Source organism: Myzus persicae, unplaced genomic scaffold (assembly GCF_001856785.1).
Source record: "Myzus persicae strain clone G006 unplaced genomic scaffold, MPER_G0061.0, whole genome shotgun sequence".
NCBI lineage: Eukaryota > Metazoa > Arthropoda > Insecta > Hemiptera > Aphididae > Myzus > Myzus persicae.
Window position 1 is genome coordinate 155,459 of NW_019104055.1, and position 9,178 is coordinate 164,636.

The 9,178-nt window shown below is 25.3% G+C and overlaps 2 long non-coding RNA genes across 3 annotated transcripts; both read right to left on the reverse strand.

Annotated features, from left to right (window-relative positions):
* Positions 1 to 2,327: 2,327 nt before the first annotated feature.
* LOC111038120 lies at positions 2,328 to 3,625 on the reverse strand. Its single transcript, XR_002604943.1, has 2 exons — positions 3,021 to 3,625; positions 2,328 to 2,959 (listed from the first exon to the last, which is right to left on the reverse strand). It is a non-coding gene; the product is annotated as an uncharacterized LOC111038120 (long non-coding RNA).
* A 1-nt stretch (position 3,626) lies between these two features.
* Positions 3,627 to 8,831, reverse strand: LOC111038119. Of its 2 annotated transcripts, none has more exons than XR_002604941.1 (4): positions 8,512 to 8,831; positions 6,117 to 6,234; positions 5,921 to 6,017; positions 3,627 to 5,737 (listed from the first exon to the last, which is right to left on the reverse strand). It is a non-coding gene; the product is annotated as an uncharacterized LOC111038119 (long non-coding RNA). The 2 variants fall into 2 exon arrangements; XR_002604942.1 differs by lacking the exon at positions 8,512 to 8,831 and adding an exon at positions 6,321 to 6,356.
* Positions 8,832 to 9,178: the final 347 nt, after the last annotated feature.

The following is a 9,178-nucleotide window of genomic DNA, read 5'->3' on the forward strand; positions in this document are numbered from 1 at the left end:
ATTGTCGTCTTTCGCTTTATCTTAAAAATAAAAAAATATGTAGCTGTAAAAATGTAGAGTTCCAATTTTAAATACATATTACCTAATATATTAAAATATTAACACTACAATCAATACATAAATAATTCATATTTCAGATACTTATCGTCAATTAAAAGTAGTAAGTAGGTACATTCCGTTCAAAAGGATGAAAATCTCTATAAGTTATCATTAAAACATAGGAACTAAAATAAATTATTATGAGTCCCCTTGCAGTAGGGCACTATTTATAGGTACTTACGAGTACATTGCATTTTTGACGTATACGTTTATACAATTATACGAATACAACACCGATATAGCTAGGTAACATAATATTAAACTACTAATCAAAATATTTATGTCTATTATCCACAGGGCTGGACTGGAAGGGTTTAAGGCCATCATCCTCTGTAAGCAACGGGCCCATTTTCCTACATTTAACGGTCCACCATGAACTAACGAAATATTCCATTTCTCTCAATACCTGAGTATTGCGAGGTTATTTTTTTATTATTTAAATTGATAAGCTGTAAATAAAAAATGCCGTCATCATTTATACCAAAGCATGTTCAACATTAAGAGGATGTTGGCCCAATTTTTGTTTTCTCTCTCAGACCGAGCGACATAAAACGCTTTCACCTAAAATCGTTTTTTTATGATTTTTGAGCAACCTTCGAGTAAAATCACCTATTACAATAATTATAAAGATTAATATTTTTGTGGGTATGACATATCAGTTTTATATTTTATTATATTTTGACTTACCTAGTAATCAACTTTAAAAAAAAAAATGTTAATTTAAATGACGTTTAAATTGTTTTGAGACTATATTTAGACAGATCGATATGTCATTCCCTCAAAAACATTATTCTCTTTCAATTTTGTAATGGGTAATTTAACTTTAAAATAATTTGGCCTTATCTTCTTTATTTTTAAAGATTTTTAGAAAGCTTCTAATAATTATATTGAGATTGGGCCAGATAATATTACTATTTTTGTTGAAATTTTCTTTAGAATTTAATGCTGGCTTTTTAATTTAATATTAAGTGCTTCCGGGTAGGCATTGTAAATGGCATCAGGACCAGGAATTGATATGAGGCTCGTCCTTTCATCATAGTTAATTCAAAATCCATGATGATGAAATTAATTTTGATTAGGTAGGTATCTTATGTTGTAGATTTTGTTTTGTGATACAAATTGTGTGTAGTCGTGTAGGTAAGTCATAACACATAACATAAATTCAGATCAAAATAAATCCTAAGTTTACACCTTTTCACTGTTCCCTTTATTTTTATTCTATTACAAAGAAATACACTTCTAAAGCTCGTAAAGGTATATATTATTAATAAAGTACAACTTAAACGGTTTGAGATGTGAATAAATGGAAAATGATGAGTATAAAAATAATTTTTTATTCTACTTAAATTTATATTTTCTAATGCTCTTTTTTTAAAATTGTTTGTACCTACAGTACTTAATGCCTAATTCGTAATTACTAATTAATCTAATAATTAAACAAAACTATAATGAAGATAAAATATTTGTTTGCAAATACAAATCGATAAGTTTTATCGAATAAAACTGAATTGAATCATTTGTCTAGCTAGTCTAATTGTTTATTGATTTTATTCAAACCTTTTTTATCAAATTTAATTTTTTAGTTTTGTCTAAATGTGTTGGTTTTATGAACCATTTAAAAATGTTAATTCTAAAGGAAGTATTGAAAATGACGATTCTAGTGTTTGTTTAATTCTAAATTACTCATTATACTTTTAGTCGTTTTAGCAAAACATCGAACTTCAAGTAAAACTTTATAGTTTTGTTTTATGAACAAAAGATTGTTTAACACAAATCATTGTAATAGTAGTGGGTTTTCAAGTGCATAGTAAAAATTGTTTTTAAAATATGACGCAACCTACATTTTTTTATAATTCTATGATATAAGTATCACATTACCGAGATTTAGTTATCGAGTTTTTTAATAGTTGAGTTACACAAATTAAATTGGTATTACTATTGCATAACTATTTTACAAAATAAAATTGTTTTGTCCCCAAATGGTTAATTAATAAGTAGGTTGAATTTTCAGCCATATGTATAAATTGATCATTTGCTTTTTCACTGCTACACTATTTATGCCTTGCAACTGTCTATGCTACATAAAACAAAATATTTTGAAACTTAATTTTGAAATCTATATAATTGTATTATTTAAGTTTAAAAGAAAGGAACATAATAGTATGCCTGAAGTAGTGAAAAGGTTAATTGAAACATATATCCGTAAAATATAGTATAATTTTAAAATATCAGTGATTCTTAGGTATTTTTATTGAAATATTGATCTATTATTCATTGGGTGAAGGCCTACATGTAATATTTTATATATTTCTTGTATATTATTATTTGTATTAAATTTTACAAAGATTTGTAAATTCTTTAGAAGGAAATTTTAAGAAAAAATTTAATGCAAAATACTTAAATTACAAATTGATTAGCTGAATTACATTAGACATAACTAGTGGCATATGCAAATTGAGATTTTACTTCCCCCGATTTAATAATATAATGGTTTTAAGTTCTTATAACATCCGCTAGTCATACCTCTTTCAGCTTAATCTATTTTCAATTTTTTTTTTAAACCTTAGTTTTCTTTTTTCCTAGAAAATCAACTTGAAAAATGTTAGTAATTAGTAAATAACAAATATTTTAAATATTTGAATGTAGTTCTTTGTTTATTTGTTGTTGATCATTCAGATTCCTTAGCTTTTCTTGTTTCTTTTAAGGACATTTTACTGAGGTATTCGTTTCTTTTTGTTCACTTGTTCCGATTGTTCTGTCTAAGCAACTAGCAATCATACATTGTCATTAAAGTGATTTTTTTTTTTGGATTTCCAGTATTAAAATGTATTGCTCCTTCAGTTTCTTCTTCAACAAACACCTAAAAAACATACAAATAAAAATCAGCGAACAGATCAGAATTGTACGTACACATGGTCTACATGTGATACTTTTCAGCCCGTTGACAATCAATGTAAAATATTTGACTTTCTGCGTTGGGTTTGTCCATTCTCTAAGAACTTTTAAGATCAATCATCATTTTATTATTAATTTAAAACAAATATAATGGTATAGTGTTCAAAAAAGTATTGAACAAAAACATAATCAATAAATTATTGTAAATTCATCATTAATAATATGTTTTCAAGTTAATTTTGCAATGAAACAACTTTTTTGTGCAATTAAAACAGCTAATAACATTTGAAGAAACAAAGAATATTAAAAACTAGGGGCTCTGCTCCCTGCTTGGCAATACAAAAAATATAAATGAAAAATAATACAAACATTATATTGTCAATCAAGATGAATGTAAAGGAAAATGATAAATATAAAAAAAATAATTAAAAACTGTTTATGTTTTTTTATAATATATAAGAACTCATTTTACCAAAAAAACCTTTAAATGTTACACATAATAAAAATTTATCCGGTGATAAAATTTTTATCCTGCACCCATAATATTAAAAATAGTATATATAAGTGTCAAATGATAAGAATTCACATTTTATTATATTTTACTCACAAAAATTGAAAATAGATACCTACCTAATAATAATAAAATATTACATAAATGAAAAAATAATATTTAGTTTTTGAGGTGTTTATGTTATCAAAAATTAGGAAAAACAAATTAAAATTAGATCTTAACTCTGTTAAATAAGAATACTATCCACATTTTGAGTATAATCTAAATAGCAAAATTGTATTGTTGTTAACTTTATTCTATTGAAATCAAAATTGTTTCTAGCATATACAGCAAACAATTTATCTGACATATTTTCCTTGTGGTTATAACTTATTATATATTGTATAATATATCAACATGATACTTTTGCAGGCAAAATTTGAGTTAAAATTTAAACTAGGGACCTACTGATCATTTTAGGCATGTTTACCACCACCTGTAGCACATGCATAAAATTATTTTGGCAAAATTCTGTTAAATATATAGAAGCCTCTAGGTGCTATATAACTTGCTAGTTGCTTTCTATTACTGCACAGCCAAAAAATTATTTTTATAAATATACACCATATTATATTGATGATAAGGGGGCAGAAATAAGATTAACATACAAAGCACTACACAAAAACTACAAAACAATAATCATCAGCAAAATCTAACAATATGGTTAAAAAAACATATTGGAGGAATGCAAAACATCTTTTATAATAATGATCATAAGAACGTCACCAAATACATCAATGAAATTAATTGCAAATAATTGTTTAATAATATGTTAAAAATAGTTCAATAAAAGTGTATAGCAAAATATATGATATTAATAATCATCATAACATATACTGTCCAAGCACTCAAATGCATCAATGAAATTCATTGGAAATAATTATTTAATCACTTATGAGATTGTTCAAAATCATTTCAAAAGGAATCAAAAAAAATTGTACAATGACATAACAACTTAAGATCTTAAGGAGAGACTACCTATACTAAGATATTATATAATATAGCCAGTCAGAGAACAAATTTTCAAAAATCAAATTGCAATGTTATCTAGATTTTTAAGTATTATAAATTATTGATACATTGACCATAAGGGGATGGAGCAGAGAATAACATACAAACCAATAATCATTACAAATACTATTATCAGCAAAATTCAACAATGAGATAAATAGAAAACACATATTTTATAATAATGATCAAAACAACACAAACCAAATGTATCAATAAAATTCAAAGCAAACAATGTTTTAACCAATTCTGAGTTAGTCAAATAAATAACATGTTTCGAGAGTGCAATAAAAATGTACAACATAATATTAATAATTAAAAACCATTATATCATATACTATCTAGCACGGTAATGCATCAATAAAATTCTTTGCAAATGATTATTGAATCACTTATGAGATTGTTCAAAATCATTTTCAAGGATGCAAAAAAAAATTGGAAAATGACAACTTTAGATCTTAAAGGAAGAGACTAATTACACTAAGATAATATATTATAAACCTAGTATTTATCAGGACAATATTACAATTAAATATTATTATTTATTTCTATTAAAATTACTATTCTGTAGAAATAACATTTCATACAAAAAAAAAAAAAACAATCCCAAATTTAATATTCTATTCCTGTTATTGATTTTCCTGATTTATATAGCTCTACAATTAAATTCATTGCATATTGAAATCATTTTTGAGTTGGTCAAATAACACATTAAAAGAAATTAGCGAAAACTTTATAAGCATAATAATATTAAGAATCATCAGTTCATATTATACTATCTAGCAGCAAAATCCATCAATAAAATTTATTGCATATGAGTTTATACTGAATTTGTTCAATAACATATTAAAATAAATTGCCAAAATATTAATAAAAATAGTAATATTCATAATGGTCAGATTAGTTACTAATGTTACTATATAGCGTCATAAAGATTAACTTGTAGATACATCAGCAGTCGCTTTGATAGTTTTCATAGGTCTATATTTAATTATTGCCATATGTACGGTAGAAACTTATTAATTTTTTTTAATCCTTGAATGTTGAAATTTGTTAAATAGAGTAGAGCCACTTCGTATGATGATAAACACTGATTTGACAATTTTTTTTTTTTGAGTCCATACAAATGTAGACGTCTCATTTTTTTCAACTGCGTTTTCATTATAACGAATAACTCTTCGTTTCCTAGTTAACAATGATTATGTAATTAGTTCCATATATTTATTTCTTGTCAAGAATCATATTAAATGACTCTATTTTTTCTTTAAAAAGTTATTTAGTGATAAATTGTAATATACATTCCCAAAAACAACCTTGTTCTTGTATATTAAAATTAGTAAATTATATTAATTCATTTTTCTTACTCACTAGGATTTACAACTGATTGAGTTAAAATCATATTTCTCTTGAGTATATGAGTAACTCATTCTACTAAATTCCTTGCCACAAAACTAAACATGGTAATCTAAAAAATAAAAGTCATTTTCCTCATAATTATTAATATTATATTTACATTTTATGAATAAGATATATTATATACAAAACAAATTATTGCATTATTTACTTGACTACAACACTAGTACTTAGGAAAGCTTGTAGGTTCATTATTGTGAAGATTGCAGTTAGATTCTTAAATAATTTCTGTATTAAGAGTTGTCAAATTAATATCCAAAACATCCGACCTTAAAAAATAAAACATTTGATTAGCATTAACGTATGCTTGAAATATTTATATAACATATTAATTATACCAAAATATTCAACTAACCAAAACATTGAAATATTTTATTTTGTACAACTGTACCCAATTTAGTTATTTAATTTTAAATTTTCTACCCTGGCTAGGTAAAATTATAATATATTGTTTAATATTATTTGGCCAATGTTATATGACTATTATAGTTTTAAATATATTTCATGAGTATAATTCTGAATCATAAACAAAAAAAAAAATGAAAAAAATATATATGTATAATATACATTGTATATATTTACCTACAATATTTTAACATCATAAATATTTATGGAGGAAAATAAACAGTTTAATATACAGCCAATTATTGTGAATATTCACATAGGTGAACAACAAAAACAAATGTTTTTTAAGTAAAATAAGTCTATGCATATATTTATATATGCGATATACTTAAAATGTTAATATATTTGAATTGTTAGTCAAAAAATAATTTTCTATTCTACTATTGAAAGGAAAAATAATAGGCAGATGCCTTAACATCTGCCTTTTATTTATAATTTATAACCATAGTTAAAACAGTGCTTATGATTTTTAAATTTTATAATAAGCAAGTCCCATAGTTGCTCTATTGTCTTCTTAGGTATTTAACTAAATTGTTCATTGCTCTGGCATTTTTCCTTTACACTTAAACACTTTATAGGCTTTATACTTGATGGATACCAAAACACTTCTAGTTCCTATTGAAAATAAATAATATGTATAAATATATAATCTTAAAAACAAAATTTAAATTTATTCAATAAAATGTACCTAAATAATGATGATCTTTTAAAATTAATTTAAAAGAATATTTATGATATAAACTAATAGTATCATAATAAGTGAATTATATGAATGACAAAATAAAATACAAATATATACGAGGACAACATGAGAACACTAGAGAGGAGACAAGCCCATAGGCAGCACCTCCGAATTACCTATATTTTTTTTATAAGGGAAAATCAATATTTATTTTGTTAAGCGTCTCTTGGCCAGTTTCTTTTTTTCCTGCAATGATTAAATAAGACATTTGGAAGATATGAAAATGTTTGTGATTTGTGAGTTTGTTGTGAAAATAGTATTGGTGGGTTTTTTTTTAGTGTGATAGGATTAGATGTGTAGGTTATTGTGTATATTTAGATACATACCGCAGATATCCAGTAATTAGACACAAATGCCTGAAAAACTCACAGTAGGCAAATGTTTGATGGTTTTAAATTGGTATTATTCAGGATTTTTGTAAGCTAAAATATACCTAACTATTGATACCAAAATTGGAGGAAAGTATTTATTATTGCCAATACATCCTGTGCCCATACCATTTCACTATCATTATTATCGAGTTGGGGTCAATATTGTACACATCATGTCACCTTTACCTATTAGTCCTATTCTTGTACAAAATGAATACAGTTAATTATAAGAGTAAGCTAAATAAAAAAAACAGTAGTACAGACTATTTCCTGCAATCATATAATCCGAATAACTATTTAATATTGTTTAGCCAACACAATTTACAGTGACACACCACACAATGGTGCAGAATATGAAATTAGATTGCCTTATTTGATAACTCTTTAAATGTAGACTATATTTTAGTACAATGAATCTATTTTTTTGACTAATGAATCAAAATGTATCCTCAAATTTGAATTAGATCCCTAACTTAGGGGGAGGGAAAGTGTTTTTTTTTAATATTCACTAAGATGTCATTTTATATATCAATTTATATTTTTTTGGTCATTAAATTCAAATATCACAAATGTTTAAGGCCATTGGTTTGTTTTTAATGTAATGTTCATCTCATTTTTTATTCAAATTTAAGATAACATTCAACAGTTAAGTTTTTATCTCGGTTTCTTCAATTCTAAATCTTCATTACAACATACTACATTTAAGATTTTTTATAAATAAATCCAAACAAATATACCGTGTGGATTTAAGGATTGTGGGATTTCATTGTTTTTCTACATTTAAACACTCAAATAAATCACCATACCTCAAATTCCCATCAACTTTGCTACTAAGTCCCTACAAAAAAATTACCGTTAAGACGAAGAGGCGCATACAAATTTTATTTTTTTATTGAATAGTCAATTAATTAGTTGTGTTTTATAATATTTTTATACTGTCAAAGTTAAAACCTATATCATTTGCACATAAAAGTATGAAAAAAAATTAATTTTTAACATTTAAAATTAAATAAATTCTTGGAACTTACCTTATTCTAAAGTTTTCAGTGGAAAAAAATCAAAGGAATTAAACCGACAACTTGTACACTTAGTGTTGTACAATGAAGAATGCGTAGCAATAATAATTAGTATACCATTAGATTTATACATTTTAAAGGCTTATCTGGGAATTTGACAAGGTTTATGATATTACTTTCATCATTGATATCATATTATTATCTTCAGTAAAACATATTATAGTCAATAATAATTTAATATTTTTAGTCGTAGGTAATTGAAATAATTTTAAAATTTTAAGATCGATTTACTAGAGTCCCTACTCCCTAATACCTATACATATTATTTCATATTTCAACCATTATCACTGTGCGCCGTCACTATCAATTGTTACCAAAATGTGTTAAAAATCAGATTATAATAATATAAGAAAAATATAACGACGAGAAAGACGACAGCCGCGCCCTCTGATATCAGACTACAGAACTACACGTCTACACCCCTCTTGATACGCAAAAACGACCAGGTTTTATATTAGTACGTCAATTTACCTAGGTTTCGAAAAAAATTTCAAAAACACGTAGTAGCCAAATAACAATTATTTCTGTATTGTTGTATTATTTTTTTAATAGGTACCTCCTACCTAGGTACCTATGGGCTATGTTGAAAACGATGGAAGTTTGAAGAAGCATAATAATT